The sequence below is a fragment of the Micromesistius poutassou genome (genome assembly GCF_964030765.1).
Source record: "Micromesistius poutassou genome assembly, chromosome: 22".
Classification (NCBI taxonomy): Eukaryota; Metazoa; Chordata; class Actinopteri; order Gadiformes; family Gadidae; genus Micromesistius; species Micromesistius poutassou.
The window spans coordinates 11,730,942-11,749,939 of record NC_140292.1 but is presented as its reverse complement, the minus strand read 5'-3'; the positions used below and the strand labels follow the sequence as shown (position 1 = coordinate 11,749,939).

Genomic DNA, 18,998 nt, shown 5'->3' with positions numbered 1-18,998 from the left:
GTTTAATGACTTTTTATCCTAACAGGGCGCCCTAATTAGGAGGGTAAATCAAAGTGTGGGTGTGGGTGTGTGTGTGTGCCAAGCAAGCAAGCTGTCACTTACAGTAACAGTGTGCAGAAACACACATGAGAGAGAGAGAAAGACAGAGAGAGAGAGAGAGAGACTCTGTGTGAACACAGCCCCCTAAATGAAGGAACGCTGACTCACTCATATAGGTGCACTTATTCACTAATACCAGACCTGTCCGGGTGATTCAGAACGACTCAGTATTTTCACCGTCTTTTGGAAGGAGATGTGCGTTGCGTCGCTTCAGAGTTTGAGTCTCCTCTCTCCTCCTAAGTGACCAAACGCTGACTCACTCACTTGCTGTCTCTCCTGGGTTCACTAAAACATCCATTACCGAAATATATCTTTCAGAACCACTCTGTATTTTTTCCGTCTTTCTGTCGTGAATGTGCGTTGCGTCACCTCAGCGCTTGTGAGAGTTTGTGGATCAACAGAAACAGTGGAGTGACTTTGACCCAATGTCGACGTCCTCAAGACCAAGTGATGCTTCTGTTGATCAGCTCTTCACAACGGTATCGTAACAGATGTTATGTGATCCCACGCGAGACGCTGACGAATCAGTTCTATTGTATGAGTATAATATAGTAGTATAGTATAGTAGTATAGAGTATAGTATAGTAGTAGTATAGTATAGTAGTGTAGTATAGTAGTAGTATAGTATAGTAGTGTAGTATAGAGTATAGTATAGTAGTAGTATAGTATAGTAGTGTAGTATAGTAGTATAGTATAGTAGTAGTATAGTATAGTAGTGTAGTATAGTAGTATAGTATAGTAGTAGTATAGTAGTAGTATAGTATAGTAGTGTAGTATAGTAGAATAGTATAGTAGTAGTATAGTAGTAGTATAGTATAGTAGTAGTATAGTATAGCCCTTAATCAAATGTACGGTCTCAAAGGGCTTCACAGGCCATATATTAATGACCCCCCCCCGACCATAGCCCCCCAGAGGCAGAACTCCCTCAATCAGCAAGGAAGGAATCTAGAGGAGGAACGCAGGGGGGGGTCCTCCTTCACAGTGCGGGGGGGCGTCCTCCTTCACAGTGGGGGGGTCCTCCTTCACAGTGGGGGGGTCCTCCTCCAGGGACGGTGAGCAGTGCAGCGGGTGGATGGGGGGCTAGGCCAGGGGTCTGTGGCAGTCACCGCAGCACGCTCAAACAGACCAAATAATCAATTAGAAGGGGAAGTAGACGATGTAGACGACTGCTAATGTAGTGATTACACAAACACACATCGATACAATCAGAAACAGAAACTTTCACATAATCTGAAGGATTGTAGAGATGGTTTGGTGGCCCAGACTGGCGGTACCTTAAGCTACTTCCTGTCCCTTTCTTTGTGTACCTCTGCCCCCATTGCAGCTGTTGAACTAGAGATTCATCCACTTCCTCCTGGAACAGGGAAAGCCCGTTTTATCAGAGACGGAGGACATGAAGTCAACCCCCCTCGGTTGCCAAGGATGTGTGTGTGAGTGTGGGCGTGTGAGAGAGAGAGAGAGAGAGAGAGAACGAGAGACATTACTTTTTAAAGTACTTGGTATAATATCATATGTACATATATTTAGTATTTAACGTTTTATACTTTGACCTCTTTATAGTTCCCCTTCTTTGGCAATGTAAATTGTTTATTTCTCATGCCAATAAAGCTTTTCTCAATTGAATTGCATTGAATTGAGGGAGAGAGGGCGAGACGACCCAGATGTTTACTGGTCCTCGTTTCTCCTCGCTGTCGTCAGTCTCTGGGATTAGTGTGTAGCCGGAGTGTCGTGTGTGCGTTAAGTCAAATGGAAAGTGTTTATGTGTATCAAATAGTGCTGTCAAACGATTAATCGCAATTAATCGCAATTTAATCGCACATTTTTATCTATTCTAAATGTCCCTTGATTTATTTTTGTCCAATTATTTGTTCTCATTTTAATGCTCTTATCAACATGGAAAAGTGGATCGGCTTGCTTTGTGCAAATGTTTTTTTTATTGAAAAAAACATTGCCATATAGTGTAGTGTTCAATTTCACATTCTCATTCTCACTTGGAGCAAATAATCTCTCACACAACGTAACACTGTCCATCAATAAAAGGGTAAAAAAAATTTTTTTTAAAAGGATGTTAATCTCGGGATAAAAAAATTGATGGCGTTAAAATGGGTTTGCATTAACGCCGTTAATAACGTGTTTAACTGACAGCACTAGTATCAACATATGTGTAAACAGGGAGCTAGCTCCCATAATGCGTCGGACGGGATTGTTGACGGGGGGGGGGGGGGGGGAGGTGATCCCGTAGCGGAGTTGCGATCGGACGGGATTGTTGACCGGGGGGGGTGATGCGTTTGTGTGTTTTCTCATCGGGATTGGCTGACATCTACTCTGTGAAGGTTGAGGATTGGAGACCTCGTGTTTGTTAGTTTTTTTAGGTTTTATTTCAGTATTTAAATATCTGGTAAGGTCGTTTGTGTTTTGTTTGTTTGAGCGCTGAACGAGTCTGAAACAAGTCTGATATCTCTCTCTCTCTCTCTCAGTTAGGGTTAGGCGCCTTTTCTTTGACAAAATTAAGATTCAGAACACCAGTAGCTTAACGTTAATGATCCCATGGCATGCTACTTTATGGATGCTTATATATAGGTGTTAGTGTGCCCCTAATACAGTACTTGAAGACGTTCAATAAATTCAGCCTTGGTGCAGAGTTACAGCCACTACGAGCCAGTCCCACAATGAGCTCTCCACAAACGTGCCGTTTTTAGAGGCGGGTCCAGGTGGAGGGTGGGGGTGTGGCCCTGAGCAGCTTGTGGCCACGGTACCACGCACTAGTGTTTACAGTGGAACACTGGTGGGAGACAACCCCGGGCAGCGTTCAGCGGGCAGCGGGGCTCCGGCGGACAATCCCGGGCAACGCTCCCTTTCTCCTCCATGTCACGGTTCCCAATTCCTTCTCAACCATGGCCGAGATAACCCGCACTACGAATCTCGTTGTGGAAAAACTAGAGACCTCAGAGAAGCTGACAGTCTAGTCTTTTCACCAAATGGGAGCTTTATGCAAGCTTGCGTTATTGTGTTGCATGTTATGCGCCATAACACCAATAGCAGAACGGTTATCCAAATAACAAAGAACACTTGCATTACAGTGTGTGTATTCACACACACATGTGGTGCTCGCACGGTCCTAGCTCATTGTCTCATTGGCGGGCCAAATTCTCCGGGCGGGCCAAGCAGAGAAAGGGGAGGTAACCTGGCCCCATATGACGACATATGGGGCCAGATCCCAAATTGATGCGTTTGAGCGTTCCTTTTTTCAAAGGCAGAGCAGGATACCTAGTGCTCGTTTTACACCTAATGCCATTTTTAGCTACTGGGGGACCATAGGCAGGCTAGGAGAACTCATACTTATGTTAGAAAACCTCATAAAGTGAAATTTCATGCCATGGGACCTTTAAAATGCAATTTATTCCTCACGCAAGTACATTAGTTCAATAGTGTGTAGGTATAGGTGCCTGCCACCACCTTTAGAACCAAGATGCTAATAAACTTTGAAGAACAGAAGCTATTGCTGTGGCCTATTGCCAGGGCCTCTACAGATTCTCTTTTTTGCATAGGAAATTTCCTTTCCGAACGCGATCACCTGGAAGTACTTGGAGGAATGGTGGTTCGAATTCTAAAAATGCTTAGGAAAGGAGCCTCGATGCGACCTTTAACCCTCCTTTAGCATAGGTTACTCCTGACCAACCTTTACGAAAGGAAAGGAGATATTGGTATCCCATAATCCTTTACGGCGGCAATATTTAAAGTTTACAGACTCTACCGGAAGACGCATGAGAGATGCGGTAAAGCAGAAGAAGAGAAGAGAAGATAATAAAATTTATAATAATGGATAGGCCTACCAATTCCAGAAACATATTATTTGAATCGAAATGAATTCATTTATTGCTGGTTAGTAAGCACACAATATACACCATAAGAAAATAAGGCCGACTTCATATTTAAGAAAGACTACTGGGGGCCAGGGCAGGAATGTACCCGGCGACCACGTTATCAACAAGTGTGACCAGTAAAAATGCAAGCGTTAAAGAGCTGTGGTTGACCAGCTCCGGATCCGTACAGCACAGCGATCCCTGAATCAAATAGCTTTTGAGCAGCTTAGCTCTTTTATTGACCAAGTAATGCGGTAGTGTCCACACAAGTTACATTTTCTCAAGCATTTCTGAAGCTCAAGCGCAGCGGAGCTTTTTGCTGCACTCTGAAGTAAAACTGGATCAGTAAGTGAAGCCTCCACCAGTGTTGCCAGATTGGGCCAGAATTCTTGCCCAACACTGGCGACCTCCATGACGGCAGAGGGAGGGTTATTGTCATTTTGAAATAATTGTAATTATAATGTCTAATCAAAAAAGATATATTACTTATGGCAAATTCTAATCTTATAGACAATAATACAGTTTTAACATTTAACAAAATTCAACAAATTCACTCAACTTTTTTCCTTTGGAAAAAGAAGTGGAGAATTATCACAAAAGGGCTCTTCAAGATGCAGATCAAAACCGCAAAACAATGAACAATTTCTCTAGAGTTGTTACACTGTTTATTAAAAAGGCGTTAATGCTTTTAGAAATGGATTCGTCTATTTCAGTGAAATCAAAATCCTGTTTTTTAACTTATTGTTTCCCTGGCATGTGGCCCCTGAGCCCCGCTGCAGGCCATGTGGCCCCTGAGCCCCGCTGCAGGCCATGTGGCCCCTGAGCCCCGCTGCAGGCCATGTGGGCCCTGAGCCCCGCTGCAGGCCATGTGGCCCCTGAGCCCCGCTGCAGGCCATGTGGCCCCTGAGCCCCGCTGCAGGCCATGTGGGCCCTTGCCCCTAAAATCACCAAATTCCAGGCCTTCTGGGGGCAGTTAATTTAAACATCAACATAAGTTGAGCCTCTTTTTTCAAATATTCCCGTTGGCCAAGTCCGACCAAAGTGATTCTCACTGTTGGCGACAACTTGATTGAAATCAATACGACAAGAACGCATGGATCAAAGAGTGCTTGTTGTAGTCCATCTTCGGAAACTTGTAGTTCCACGCTGGAGATGCTAGAGGTCAGCAATACCCGCCGTCGCGCAATGACGTCGGTTAGGAAAGTGGAGTCGAATTCATTTTAAACAGTGCGGTCTTTTCCTATGTTTGCAAGGAAGCACCTTTTCCTCTCTCCTTGAGCTGATGACGTTTTGCACAAAGGTTAAGGAAAGGAGGCATAAAGGTTAAGTAAAGGAGGCATAAAGGTTAGGAGGTTTGACTATTGGTAGAGGCCCCCAGAGCACTGGTAACTTAAAGGTGACATATTGTACCACCAGGTGTGGTGTGATTAGCCGTTACAAGCCCTTTTGAAAATCTGCCTCTTCTGACATCACAAGTGGGCGTGTCCACCTAGATGTATGTGTTGGATGACAGATGAGCAACGTTTGCTACAGTCCACTGGGTAGGCTGGTTGACTGATCTATCCAGCACACATCTAGGTGGACACGCCCACTTGAGATGTCAGAAGAGGCAGATTTTCAAAACAGCTTGTAGTGGCTAATCACACTCGCACCTGGTGGTATAATATGTCACCTTTAATGTTAAAACAGGATTTATTCATCAAGCAAGCACATTAGTTAACAAGTTAGTTAGTCCTGATTTATAGGTACCTGCCACAAACCTCTACAACCAAGATGCTATTAGCACCATGAACTTTTGCAGAGCAGAAGCTACACAGGTCTATGGCTGTTAGTGGCCTTTCCTCTGACAGAATTAAGACGCAGGACCCCCCCTAGCTTAAGACTAACACATGATTTATTCCTCAAGCAGTCTCAGAAGCTCTCAAGCTTCTTCATCACTTTATTCCATTAAACCTTAATAGTGTTCTAATTGTGAGCGCATTAATAAGAATCAGAGCGGAACAGAAGGAGGGGGGGAGAAATGGAGGGAAATCGTCCATTTCAAGCGAGAACAGATACATAATGCACTCCCTCATATCAAGCCTTTACACAGGTACTGAGTCATTGTAACAGTAACTCATAGCTTAATGACCGGGACGCATCTGTAATCATCAACAGATCGATCTGGATTTTAATAATAACATTCAGCACGTTTACATGCAGAGTCATAATCGGGTAACTAAACGAATAAGACCTCAACATGACTTGTAAAATGCATGTAAACGTCTTTATCCAATCTACTTTACACAAAAATCGGCACGTGAATGGACAAGCTAAATCGGATAAGAACACCTAGATGAGTCGTTCATAGTCTGGTCTCTACCTGCATGTAAACAGCATCATTTCGGAGCTCACATTCTGTGCATGCTCGAGATCTTTTCCGGGGGCCGTGAGCCGGAAGTAGAAGGAGACGGTAGTCGTGTTGTTGTCGCCGTCGGAGAGAAACAGAGATTTATTTAAAAAGGTGGCGCAGAAGATTGAGGGAGCCGGTGAATGTAGTTACCCTCTATAAAAAGCGTGGAGCGCACATGGCATGCATTCATTAAAGGTGGAAGCACACAGACACTACGCTTCGATTTCACCCAAGGCTGAATTAAAAGTACATGTTTTTCTAAATGTTGGTCATCAACAAGGTTGTAGTAACTTCGGGCATATCTGTCAAAATAAACGTTTTATTCTTCCGACATCTTTATGATCTTTATTTATTCATTGCGGCGCGGCCAAACTGACAGGAATATTCTCTGACATTATGAATCTTAAAGACTGCGTTGGGTTCTCAGACTCTCTGGTACTTCCACAACAAGTAAAGACTTGTAGTGTGGGTTATCTCAGCCATGGGGGAGAAGGAATGGGGGAAATGCCGTATATGGACGGGCGGCAGATGGGCTGCTCCGGCGGGAGAAAGATGTTTTCAGTAGACAGCTGTCAACTCACTTCGGGTCTGCGATTTATTTAAAAAGCTGGCGCAGAAGATGGAGGAAGCCAGTGTCGTGCCAATGTAGTTACCCCCTATAAGAAGTGTATCATCATCAACTGGCATTCAGTACACACTACGCTTCGATTTCACCCAAGGCTGAATTAAAAGTACATGTTTTTCTAAATGTTGCTCAGCAACGAGGTTGTAAAGTATTAACTACGATCTTTATTCATTCATTGAACCGTGGCTGAACTGACGGGGATATTCTCTGATATTATGAAACGCGACATGGAGGAGAAAGCGATGTTTTCAGCAGACAGCTGTCAGTTCACTTCGGGTCCATATAATTTCTCCGACGCTCCATTGTTCCGAACTCTCGGTCGTATGCAGACTCCTCCACCGGCAGAGCCAGCTCCTCCGGCTGGAGACGGCATACGGCTGAGAGGTCGGAACAATGGAGTGTCGGAGAAATGATATGGACCCGAAGTGAACTGACAGTTGTCTACTGAAAACATCTTTCTCGAATGCAGGCGCCTGAGTTTGTTGTTGCTGGTGATGTAAAGACGTCAGCCGTGGCTCTATTACCACTGAGTGATACATTTTATTCAGCGTTAGACACTTCACCCAAACACTTGTAGACACAATTTTGGGGCTTCAAAACCAAACAACTCCCATCACCTCACAGCAGCAGCACTGGTGGTGCTGATGCTGCGATGCCATGGCAACGAGGTGATGGGAAAGCTTCAAACTCGGGTACCGGACGAGTCAAACCGTGAACACATACAAGGCTCTCCGTCGGTTCAGAAAAACGTTGACAGGAACAAACGACAAGGAACAAAAATTGAAAAGGAACAAATGACAAGACCCTCAATCAGTGAATCACACTTTCCCACATAGCGGCACAAATCACAGGGCTGTCACTGTTAGCGCTAGCAGCAGCAGCAGAGTAGTGGCAGTTTGACTTGGCCAAAGCCATTGTTGTGTGTGTGTGTGTGTGTGTGTGTGAGTGAGACAGAGAGTGTGAGCATGTGTGTGTCTGTGTGTGTGTGTGTGTGTGTGTGTGTGTGTCTGACAGAGCGAGAGAGAGTGTGTGTGTGTGTGTGTGAGAGTGTGTTGGTGAGGAGGGGGGGGAGTCTTGGCAAGGCCTGCTTGTATAATCTGCATAATATCATAATTCTATAATTCCCTCCTTCATCTCTGAAATGAAACCTTCTTTTTATGGGACTCTGGCCCTGAAAGCCTGATTCGACACCGAGAGAGTGATGCCAGTGATTACGCTCCCGTTCGCCTGCTCCTTCCCTTCATGTGCAGGTACAAGAAGGGATGGGACATCTCCCCCATTATAAAACACCCTGATACTAGTGGTTTGTGGGACGATAATGTACCTTTCCCCCATTATAAAATACCCTGATACTAGTGGTTTGTGGGACGATAATGTACCTCTCCCCCATTATAAAACACCCCCCCACCGTCTCTCTGCTCCTGAAGACCAGTGTTTGAAAGTTTTCACCTCAAAGTTTTTCTATTTTAAACTCACCGACGGCAGAGGAATAATCCATAAACCTTCCTTTTACCGTCCCCTAATAACTCTGTATTCCCCCAGTGGATATATGGTGAATCATAGTATATTATTGGATGATTCCCACTGTTGAATAAGTAGGGGAGTACAGAGAAAGTGCAGGTGAAATATGAAAAAAAACTATTACCTATCAACTCAACTTAGTACCGTTTATATTTGGGATAACTCTCAATTCTGTGATATCTAGAAATAAGGATCAAGGATTAACTCTCTGAAAAAAAGTATTTTTCTTAAATAGATGTTGTTCATTTCTCCAACTGTTTAACAAGGGTTTATTTACATTTAGGTCATTTATCAGATGCTTTTATCCAGAGCGAATTATAATAAGTACATTTTTCAGAAGAAAGAGAAACGATATATCGCTGCTGGTACAGTAAGGATGTACATAGAACCAAGTGCCAAGCACTAACCATCACTAGGTTAACCCAATCCCCGTATACAACAAAGATAGCTAGGATAAGATGCTACACTACAACATACAATAAGTGCGTACATTATATGCCAGGACGTACAACATACAATAAGTGCGTACATGAAGTGCCAGGACGTACAAGATACAATAAGTGCGTACATTAAGTGCCAGGATGTACAAACCATACAATAAGTGCGTACATTAAGTGCCAGGACGTACAAACATACAATAAGTGCGTACGTTCAATTCCAGGATGGACAACATAGAATAAGTGCTTACGTTAAAGGTCCCATGGCATGAAAAATTTCACTTCGTGAGGTTTTCTAACATTAATTTGAGTTCCCCTAGCCTGCCTATGGTCCCCCAGTCGCTAGAAATGGCATTTGGTGTAAAACGAGCAGTAGGTATCCTGTTCTGCACGCTGATTTGGAATTTTCCCCGTTCGTCGTCATACGGGGCCAGGTTACCTCCCCTTTCTCTGCTTTGCCCGCCCAGAGAATTTGGCCCGCTAATGAGACAATGAGCTACATTGAGCACATTGACTACATGAGTACATTGCCGAGGCACCACCGGGGCTCCAGCGGGAGACAATCGCGGTCAACGTTCCCTTTCTCCTCCAATGTCTCGGTTCAGTCTACTTCAGATTGAACCAAGAACCAGAGACGTCGGAGAACCCGACGCAGTCGTTTGAGATTCATAATAACGTCTGGGGGCGCACACTGATTTTGGCCGTGATAATATATATTACATGATATAGATATCTATGTATAATATGATATTATTTTGATATAGAGCTCCAGGACTCCCGCCGGAGCACCCGTAGTGTTCTAGAATATTTACAGAACATGGCCAAAAGCTGTGTGCGCCTCGCCATTGCGATACATCCACTGTAAACACTAGCGCATGGTACCGTGGCCACAAGCTGCTCAGGGCCACACCCTCACCCTCCACCTTGACCCGCCTCTAAAAAACGGCACGTTTTGATGGAGGAAGTCGGTGTCGTGCCAATGTAGTTACCCCCTATAAGGAGTGTATCATCATCAACATGCATTCAGTACACACTACGCTTCGATTTCACCCAAGGCTGAATTAAAAGTACATGTTTTCCTTTTTTTTTCCCGACGTGTTTATGATCTTTATTCATTCATTGCGCCATGGCAAAACTGATGGGGGTATTCTCTGATATTATGAATCTTACAGACTGTGTCGGGTTCTCCGACTCTCTGGTACTTCCACAACAAGTAAAGACTCCTAGTGGGGGTTATCTCGCCCATGGGAGAGAAGGAATTGGGGGAAAGGAACTTTGGCTTTGACTGTCTGAATTCCAGATTGAAACGAACATGGAGGAGAAAGGGATTGTTGCCTGACATGGACTTGAAGTGAACTGACAGCTGTCTGCTGAAACATCTTTCTCGAATGCCGCCTGAGTTTGTTGTTGCTGGTGACGTAAAGAGGTCAGCCGGTGGCTCTATTACCACTAGTTGAAATGGGTACAGCGCCAATTGAATCGATGTAAACGTACTGAGAGAGAGTGTGTGTGTGTGTGTGTGTGTGTGTTTGAGTTTACGGTTGTGTGCAGTGCCCATACTTTTCTTTAAACTCCAAAGAGAGACCGTGACTCATTCCTTTCCTCCTTAACCACAGAGAATCGACTCTCCTGTTAACACAGACTCACACCCCACCCCGCTCATGATTCACCACCACACCGCCGTGCTGTACAGTGTGTTAGTGTTCACCACCACACCACCGTGCTGTACAGTGTGTTAGTGTTCACCGCCGTGCTGTACAGTGTGTTAGTGTTCTCCACCGTGCTGTACAGTGTGTTAGTGTTCTCCACCGTGCTGTACAGTGTGTTTGTGGGCCTGTGGAGTCGGGGGGTACAGGCAGCTGACGCTGGGACGCAGAACACGACTCAGCAGACGCAGTCAAAGTCTCCTGTGTCTTCGTGGATATCGAAGAACACGACTTGATCGATCTCTCCCTCTACCAATTCAATTCTAAAGAGCTTTATTGGCATGAGAGATATACATTTGCATTGCCATAGCAGGTGAACAATAAAAAGGTCAGCGAGCACTCGAGCACTCTTGTGCTCGCTGTTAACACGCGCTTGTTGCACAGATTCATAACCAATTGAAATTAACATAGGCCCACAGAAAAGCCACGATAACGATCAATTCCACAAAATGACACAAGAGGTTCTGAGGTTCTGTAGGACAGGTAGCCTATTAAATTCTAATTAACACGAGTGGCCCCAGCGAAGTAAAATGAACGTAAACACAAAAGCAACGTTTACTGGCCGCGTGGCTACACGTTTAGACAAATAAACGCCGGTCTCAATAAGACGACGGGGCTGTTTTTACTAGAAGTTGGCGATAACGCATCAATAAACTGGATGGCAACCACCGTAGAACAAGAAGAAGATTGAAGCGCGAGTGAACGTTCAAACGCCATGGCCACCACCGAGAAAAAAGTACAACCTGAAATTCAAGCTGTCAGTTGTCAAATTTGCTGAACAAAATGTTAAACTTCAATAATTGTTCGTAGTCAACTTATATAGTCCATTTATTTAAGCTCTCAACAGCACATACCGCATCGCCACATCGGCGGGAAAACACAGCACATGCAAAGTACATCCATGGAATCAGCTGTTCAAAGTGTTAGATTTCAGCTTATTTCTAAACTGTTCGTATAGTCTCTGCGTTGTGTATTTTCCTTTGTAGTAGTAATTCCTGACTTGGAAATCAAGGAAGCTTGACAGGTTGGATCAGAGGGTGGAATAGATGGTTTATTCCAGGATGTAATACAGCACAGGTACAGACTTAGGTTGAATAATCTATAGTGTAGGTGGTGAGGAGCAGTCTCCTGACGTGCTCCTTGGCTGTCGATCCCTCTTCTCACCGAACCAAAGGTTTGGGGCGAGTATTATAATAAGAAAATGTGAATAACAAAAGAACAGAAGCAGTCTCTCCCCTGATAAGGGATATGGCCCTGGCTATGCCCCAGACGACCGGGTTGGTTCATCCTCGTTGGGACATAACAGATGGAGGAATGTTGTAAATAACACCTGGTACCAGTAGGAGAGGCACTGGCCTGTTCATAGACTTAAGAAATGTGAAGACAGAGAGACACTAAAAAACACCAACATTCTACATTCCTCCCTCTTGATCATATTAAATGTAGTTTAAAGATCACCCTTAAAATGAGAATTCAGTGTATCTACTGGTAAACAATTAACAATTAACTAAATCAACAAAAGAAAGAAGAAAAGGCAATAGTAAACATAAAAGTATACTCATCATACACAAGTAAACCAGGTGTAGGCTACTTAAAAAAATAACAAACTCATAAGGTTACTCATGATTAAACCAAGAACAGATTAAAATTTGAAAAATAATAAAGGAAATCGACTGTCCAGACACTTCCCTCTGCTCCACTGTAAAGCATCCATGAACTTTAACAGCTCCCACATTTCCCAGCAGTAAGGTGGTTCCGTCTGTCTAAACAGAACTAGAGGCAGGTTTAGCCTTAAAAACGTTGTGAAATTTGGGGCACCAGACCTTGCGATGGGGGCCCACCACGGCAGCCACCCTAAGGGGGGCCAACAAAATCAGGGCAGGCGGTTGTGGTGGTGGGGGGGGGTTGTGCGATTTGGGATATCGGAGAAAACATAGACCCACCCAACCCACTTAGCCATTCCCCCAAAGACCAACCAGTGGTTTCCCACTTCAGCCTAGCCACATTATCATAAATGTCATGTACATGCAGCATCTGTAAATGGCGTTGGATAAAGAAACAGTACCCTCCAAGATGCACAGCCAGGAAGTCCAATAGATACTGATGTTGGAAAAGCATTGTTCTAAGCCCGTACAATTCATGACTAAGGTCAGTCAGGGCATGGCCGGAAGTGTTCGCTATAGCATCAATAACATGGACTAAGTCTCTAATCTCATCAAGAGCAACTGTGATACCATAGTTTGGAATGATAGCAGAAAAGACTCTGGGCCCTAGTTAGACGGTCTAAAACGCAGACGTCAAGGCGCAAAGTCAAAGTACTTTGTGGGCGGTTCTACGGCGCTGTTGCTATTATGACGGCGAGATAAATGAGCTTTGCGCACACACGCACCAAGCATCACCCGCATTCATTCATTCTTTTAAACACTCACTCGCAGTAAAACTATGTTTTCTCACGATCAAATACTCATCAATCCTAAAAGTAATGGGCTTGTACACGATGTCTGTGTCAAGAACATATGTGTTTGCTGTACGGTGTTTGCATATGCATTGATTTAAAAGTACAACTTACCGCTGTATCAGCTGTTCTTTCCCAAATAATTTAACCAAGCTTTTACCCTAAAATTAGATTTTATTTTGGAAGCCTGGAATATACTTTGCTCGAATGTATTATTGTTATTATTATTATTATTTTAACCCATGCCATAGCCTACTATACTTCATTCATGTTCATTCATGCAGCCCTATTGAAAAAAATGTTTCCACAATCCACACGCTATTTCTATGCAGTTTCACACGTATGAATAATCTTTGACATCATGATATTTAAATCAGGTTAATAGTTGCATGTTTGTGCTGTGTATAGCCTACGTGTGTGTAAGCGTAGGCTAGAGTATCCAAGAAGCTAGACAAGGAATAATGATTCCTTGTCTAGCAAATCGTAAAACAAAACCCGTCTAAGTTCTATTCAGGACATGTATCAACATTGACCAACTAGCAAAGATGAACAAATCACTTGAGTAACCCTGCATGCAATTTCGGGCCTTGGCCCGACCAAAAGGAACTTGGTCCTTATTCTGGGAGTCCGACCTAGACACACTTCGGGAATCTAACCACGACCTAAAGGAACTTATTGAGGAACTTATTGAGTGCTCGTAATGACTAATGAAGGTACACAATCTGTCAAGCTCTTAATGACTTCATTACTCAGCAAATGTAGTGCAGCCTAATAGTAAGCCTAATAGTAAAAAAAACGAATAATGGTTGTGTGTGTATTTTATCTTAAGATTACTGTCTTGGTCGAGAGTGTGGAATGAGATTCAGTCACCGTTGATTCCCACGTGGCACATGGAGATGCGCTGCTTCAGCCGGGTTGAAGATGCGGGTCCCTCAGCAGGGCAGGCATTGATCAGACGTCTTTGCCAGGCAGGGTGCGTAGTCTTCTCGACAACAGGGCAATCTTCTCGACGACAGGGCAATCTTCAGATGGCAGGGCAATCTTCTTCTCACTCCTCTCTCTTCAAGACGGTGTCGCGGCACTAAATGTTAGATTTCAGCTTACTTCCTGACTTGGAAATCAAGGAAGCTTGACAGGTTGGATCAGAGGGTGGAATAGATGGTTTATTCCAGGATGTAATACAGCAAGATACAGACTTAGGTTGAATAATCTATAGTGTAGGTGGTGAGGAGCAGTCTCCTGACGTGCTCCTTGGCTGTCGATCCCTCTTCTCACCGAACCAAAGGTTTGGGGCGAGTATTATAAAAAGAAAATGTGAATAACAAAAGAACAGAAGCAGTCTCTCCCCTGATAAGGGATATGGCCCTGGCTATGCCCCAGATGACCGGGTTGGTTCATCCTCGTTGGGACATAACAGATGGAGGAATGTTGTAAATAACACCTGGTACCAGTAGGAGAGGCACTGGCCTGTTCATAGACTTAAGAAATGTGAAGACAGAGAGACACTAAAATACACCAACATTCTACATTCCTCCCTCTTGATCATATTAAATGTAGTTTAAAGATCACCCTTAAAATGAGAATTCAGTGTATCTACTGGTAAACAATTAACAATTAACTAAATCAACAAAAGAAAGAAGAAAAGGCAATAGTAAACATAAAAGTATACTCATCATACACAAGTAAACCAGGTGTTGGCCTGGCACTGGCCTGTTCATAGACTAAGAACTGTGAAGACAGAGAGACACTAAAAAACACCAACCGTCTGACCACTGGACAGCAGGGGATGCAGACAAGGAACACACCGCAGGAGGGAACATGAGAGCCCCAGCTCGCCGCATACTAGTAGCCTGGGTGCTTAAAGCGTGGAACAAGCTGGATACGGAGCGGGTGAAAAACTCCTTCAAGGTGTGTGTGTGTGTGTGTGTGTGTGTGTGTGTGTGAGTGTCACTCTCTTCGAGCCTGCACGAGAGTTCAATGTTGTCATAGCTGTTACATCTTTCTGACCAATTGCAGTTCAAGGCCACCTGGGCTGTACCACTTGGGGAGTTACCGACTATATCGACTATATTGAATATGGACTTGGTCGCGACGTTGACAGTTTGTGAGCGTTGCGTGTGTTGAGTGAGTGAGAGGCTGCGGGCGCACAGCTCAGGCTGTCGGACGGCGCAGCAAGGAACTTTTATGAACGCAATATTGTTATCTTTCAAGCTAACATAAGTGTGATGAAGTTTGTTAAGTTGTGTTCATTTCAAAATATTTAAATGAAATATGTGAAAGAAATTACAAAAAATTAATAATCCCAAGTGAAATCAGATGGATAGTTTTATATAGGTATATAGAGGTAAATATAGGTATATATGGATAATGTATTATGATTCAGTGATGAAGGTCTCCCTCTGGTAGCCTCAATTCAATGTGATGATTCCAAGGCAGATTGCCTTAAGTCTGTATGTTGATGTAACCTGCACACATACATTTGCAGTTTTGTTAATAGTTATCTATCTTGAAGCTGGTATGAATGACAGTTTAACAATATGCAGGGTAGTGTAGTAAATTAATCATTGAGTAAGTAAATCCAGTTATTGTCACCTTAGAGTAGGGTAGAGTAGAGTAGAGTAAGGTCAGACAGGCCTAGAAAAAATAAATGTCAGGCCTTGAAATAGGCTGGCCAACGACTGTGAACTAGCCTAATACATCATCTGCATCAAATTAATTTGTACCATTTAATCATGGAACTGTTTAATTGCAATTGTCCAAAGTGTGGCCCTTAGACTCAAACTGTTGCCCACCCCTGCTCTAGTGTGTGTGTGTGTGTGTGTGTGTGTGTGTGTGTGTGTGTGTGTGTGTGTGTGTGTGTGTGTGTGCGTGTGTGTGTGTGTGTGTGTGTGTGTGCAAACATAAATAGCAATGGGAGCTGAGGTGAACCTGCTCAGTTCAGATATATTTTTGAGATCACATGGATGTCACACACACACACACACAGTTCCTCAGAGAGGAATTTCAGACTCCCTCCCCGTCCACGTTGGTTACATTTGTAAAGCTAACACCATATATTTGGTATGTTATATTTATCCCTCCATTGTACTTCTCTGCATGACTTACCACCCCAAACCCCTTCCCTGCCCCCCCCCCCCAACACCCTCCCATTACGGTCAAATTTGACTTACTTTCTTTCACCTGCTCTCACTCTTAACCACTTTAACATGAATCCATTCTTTAAATGTTCTTTTGTTGGGTTTTAAACGGCCCTATCGGAGCGGAGCCCTTAAGTCCTCCCTCCCTCTGCGTGAGAACAAAGAACCCCCAGACTGGGCAGTGTGCTCGATGAACCGGACACTGAACACTATACAGCTCCTCCGTCTCCTCTTACCAAGCCTCTTTCAAACTAAAGCAGAAGTCTTCGCTTTGATTGCGCAACGCATTGGTTTTGGGGAACAGAAGCAGACTGAGATCCTTTATTGTTGGGCCACAAAAAAAAGTAAAAGTAACATGAAGTGAGAGAGAAAGAGAGAATGGGAGCCGGGGGCTGAAACGTTTGAGAAAAAGGGAGAGAAATGAAGGAGAGAAATGGTGAAACAATTTAGAAAGAATGAGAGAAATGGGGGAGAGAATGGGAGACAAAATGAAAATGGAGAAAAAAGGGGAGAGAGAAAAGCAGAATTGTGAGCTGGTCTCAGCCTCACCTGGTCTGAGTCAGTCTGATTGGACTCTGGTCTCAGAGCCTCACCTGGTCTGAGTCAGTCTGATTGGACTCTGGTCTCAGAGCCTCACCTGGTCTGAGTCGGTCTGATTGGACACTGGTCTCAGAGCCTCACCTGGTCTGAGTCAGTCTGATTGGACTCTGGTCTCAGAGCCTCACCTGGTCTGAGTCAGTCTGATTGGACTCTGGTCTCAGAGCCTCACCTGGTCTGAGTCAGTCTGATTGGACTCTGGTCTCAGAGCCTCACCTGGTCTGAGTCAGTCTGATTGGACTCTGGTCTCAGAGCCTCACCTGGTCTGAGTCGGTCTGATTGGACTCTGGTCTCGGTACAGAGGCTGTTTCCCAAAGTGAAGGAAGCGTGCTCAACGGCCGCCCTTTTAAGGATGCCACATCACAGAACGCCGACCAGCACTGCTCCAATGTCGAGGACACTCTAATTCGCGCCCTTTTCACCTCCTTTGTTTTTGAGAATCCCGAGATTTTTCAAGGATGCATCGATGGATCTTCAACTTGACAAAACCCCCACAATCCTTTGCGTTCACATGCTGCGCGGGGTATTTAAAACATTGCTTTACGCAAGTGAAGTTATTTGAAAGTTCTCAGAAATATTTTGTGACATATTGCTTTTTATAGATTAATCATGTAAGTGAAAACAATTAAGCTTAAAGACCTTTTAGATTAAAGATTTTTTTTTCACATGTTTTTGCAACGTAATGATGTTGTATTTTGCATGGATTGATTTGTTTTAATATGAACGTAGCTGGTGTTTAAACAAACTACTGTATCCAATAACAATTTCAACAATTAAATTTTACAATAATTACCACTGGAGCAGTATTAAACAGCGGAAGCGCTTCCACACTAGCAAGTCGTTCCAAACTCTGAACGCTACAAACGCTAGGCAGCACTAACGCAAGGAAGCGTTCTAGCAAGGCTGGAGCCTTCACATTGGGAAACGGCCATAGACGCTCCTCTCAGTTCACTCAGTGCCAGATTGTCCTATGTCTTCAGTCCCAGCCTCTCCAGCGTTCTCCGGACTGATTCCCGGTATGGACCCTGCCTGTCCCCCGGACTGCCTGTCTCTGTCCCGGTGGTCCACTCTGCCTTCCGCCCCTGACAACGGATCCTGCCTGCGCCCTGCCTGTCTTTAGTCCAGGCCTGGACTGGGACAAAAATTCAGCCCTGGACTTTTTGCTCCAGACTGGCCCCCCACAATCCGCGTGCAGATACTGTGCAAACTCGGCCCGTTGATGTACTGTACATATAATCACACAAGCCCTTAATAACACTACTATACTGAATAATATCCCTTTATATTCTGGAGCCTTGAATAGAATAAATGATGACTACACAGTGTGTTGCTCACTTGCTCTTAAGAAGGATACTGGAGAAAGGATTTAAGATTCAAGTGTGTTGTTTATTTACCACCCAAAGAAGAACCATCTTTGACATTGTTTATTTTAATACTCACTGGATCAAGAAATGCTGCCTGCCCCTTGAACACCAACAAGAAGAGGGAGAACAACACCTCAAACAAATTAAGGCCTGAGTGAGAGGGAGAGAGAGAGAGCATGGGATATAATGATTGAGTCACTTTACAGTATCTTCAATCAGAGATGGTTGGATAATAATAATTGAACAATTAATAATATAGTAGCATAGCAGATAGCATAGCAGATACTATAATAGCAGATCTGCATGCTCAAACAACACCACATTGCAACATGTGAGTTTTAAGCTTGTAGATCTGCAAATGTATGGCATCCTTTGATAAAAACATAAAATAGTGGTTAATAAAAGCAACTACCAATTAACCACTTAATCAGCACACACACCTGCTATCACCACCACCAATCTCCTCCTCCTCCTCCTCCTCCTGTACCACCATGGCAGAGGGAGCCTCACTGTCACTGTCCGTGTCCGCCTGCGACCCCTGCTGAGAGGAACCCGCCGCAGCCAACGCAGCCGAAGCCCCGGAGCCGGAGGCCACACCGCCGCCGGCCCCCGCTGCAGCAAACATGTTCAATATGTTTCTGCTCTTAGCAGCATCACTAGCCAGAGCTTTTCTTTTCTTTTCCCTCAGCTTTTCTGCACCGCCTTTTCGTTTTTTCTCCATTTTTGTTTTTTGTGTGTGTTTCTCTTCTCTCTCGTAATGATCGCTCATCATTAAAGGTGATTGGACGAGGGGGGGTCTGAA

At 44.2% G+C, this 18,998-nt stretch overlaps 1 protein-coding gene across 1 annotated transcript in view; it reads left to right on the top strand.

Moving 5' to 3' along the window:
* LOC311367939 (neural cell adhesion molecule 2-like) overlaps positions 1-18,998 on the top strand; it is a gene marked incomplete at both ends in the record, with an annotated part of 171,606 nt that overhangs the window by 44,075 nt on the left and 108,533 nt on the right. The gene's annotated exons all lie outside the window — the stretch shown is intronic.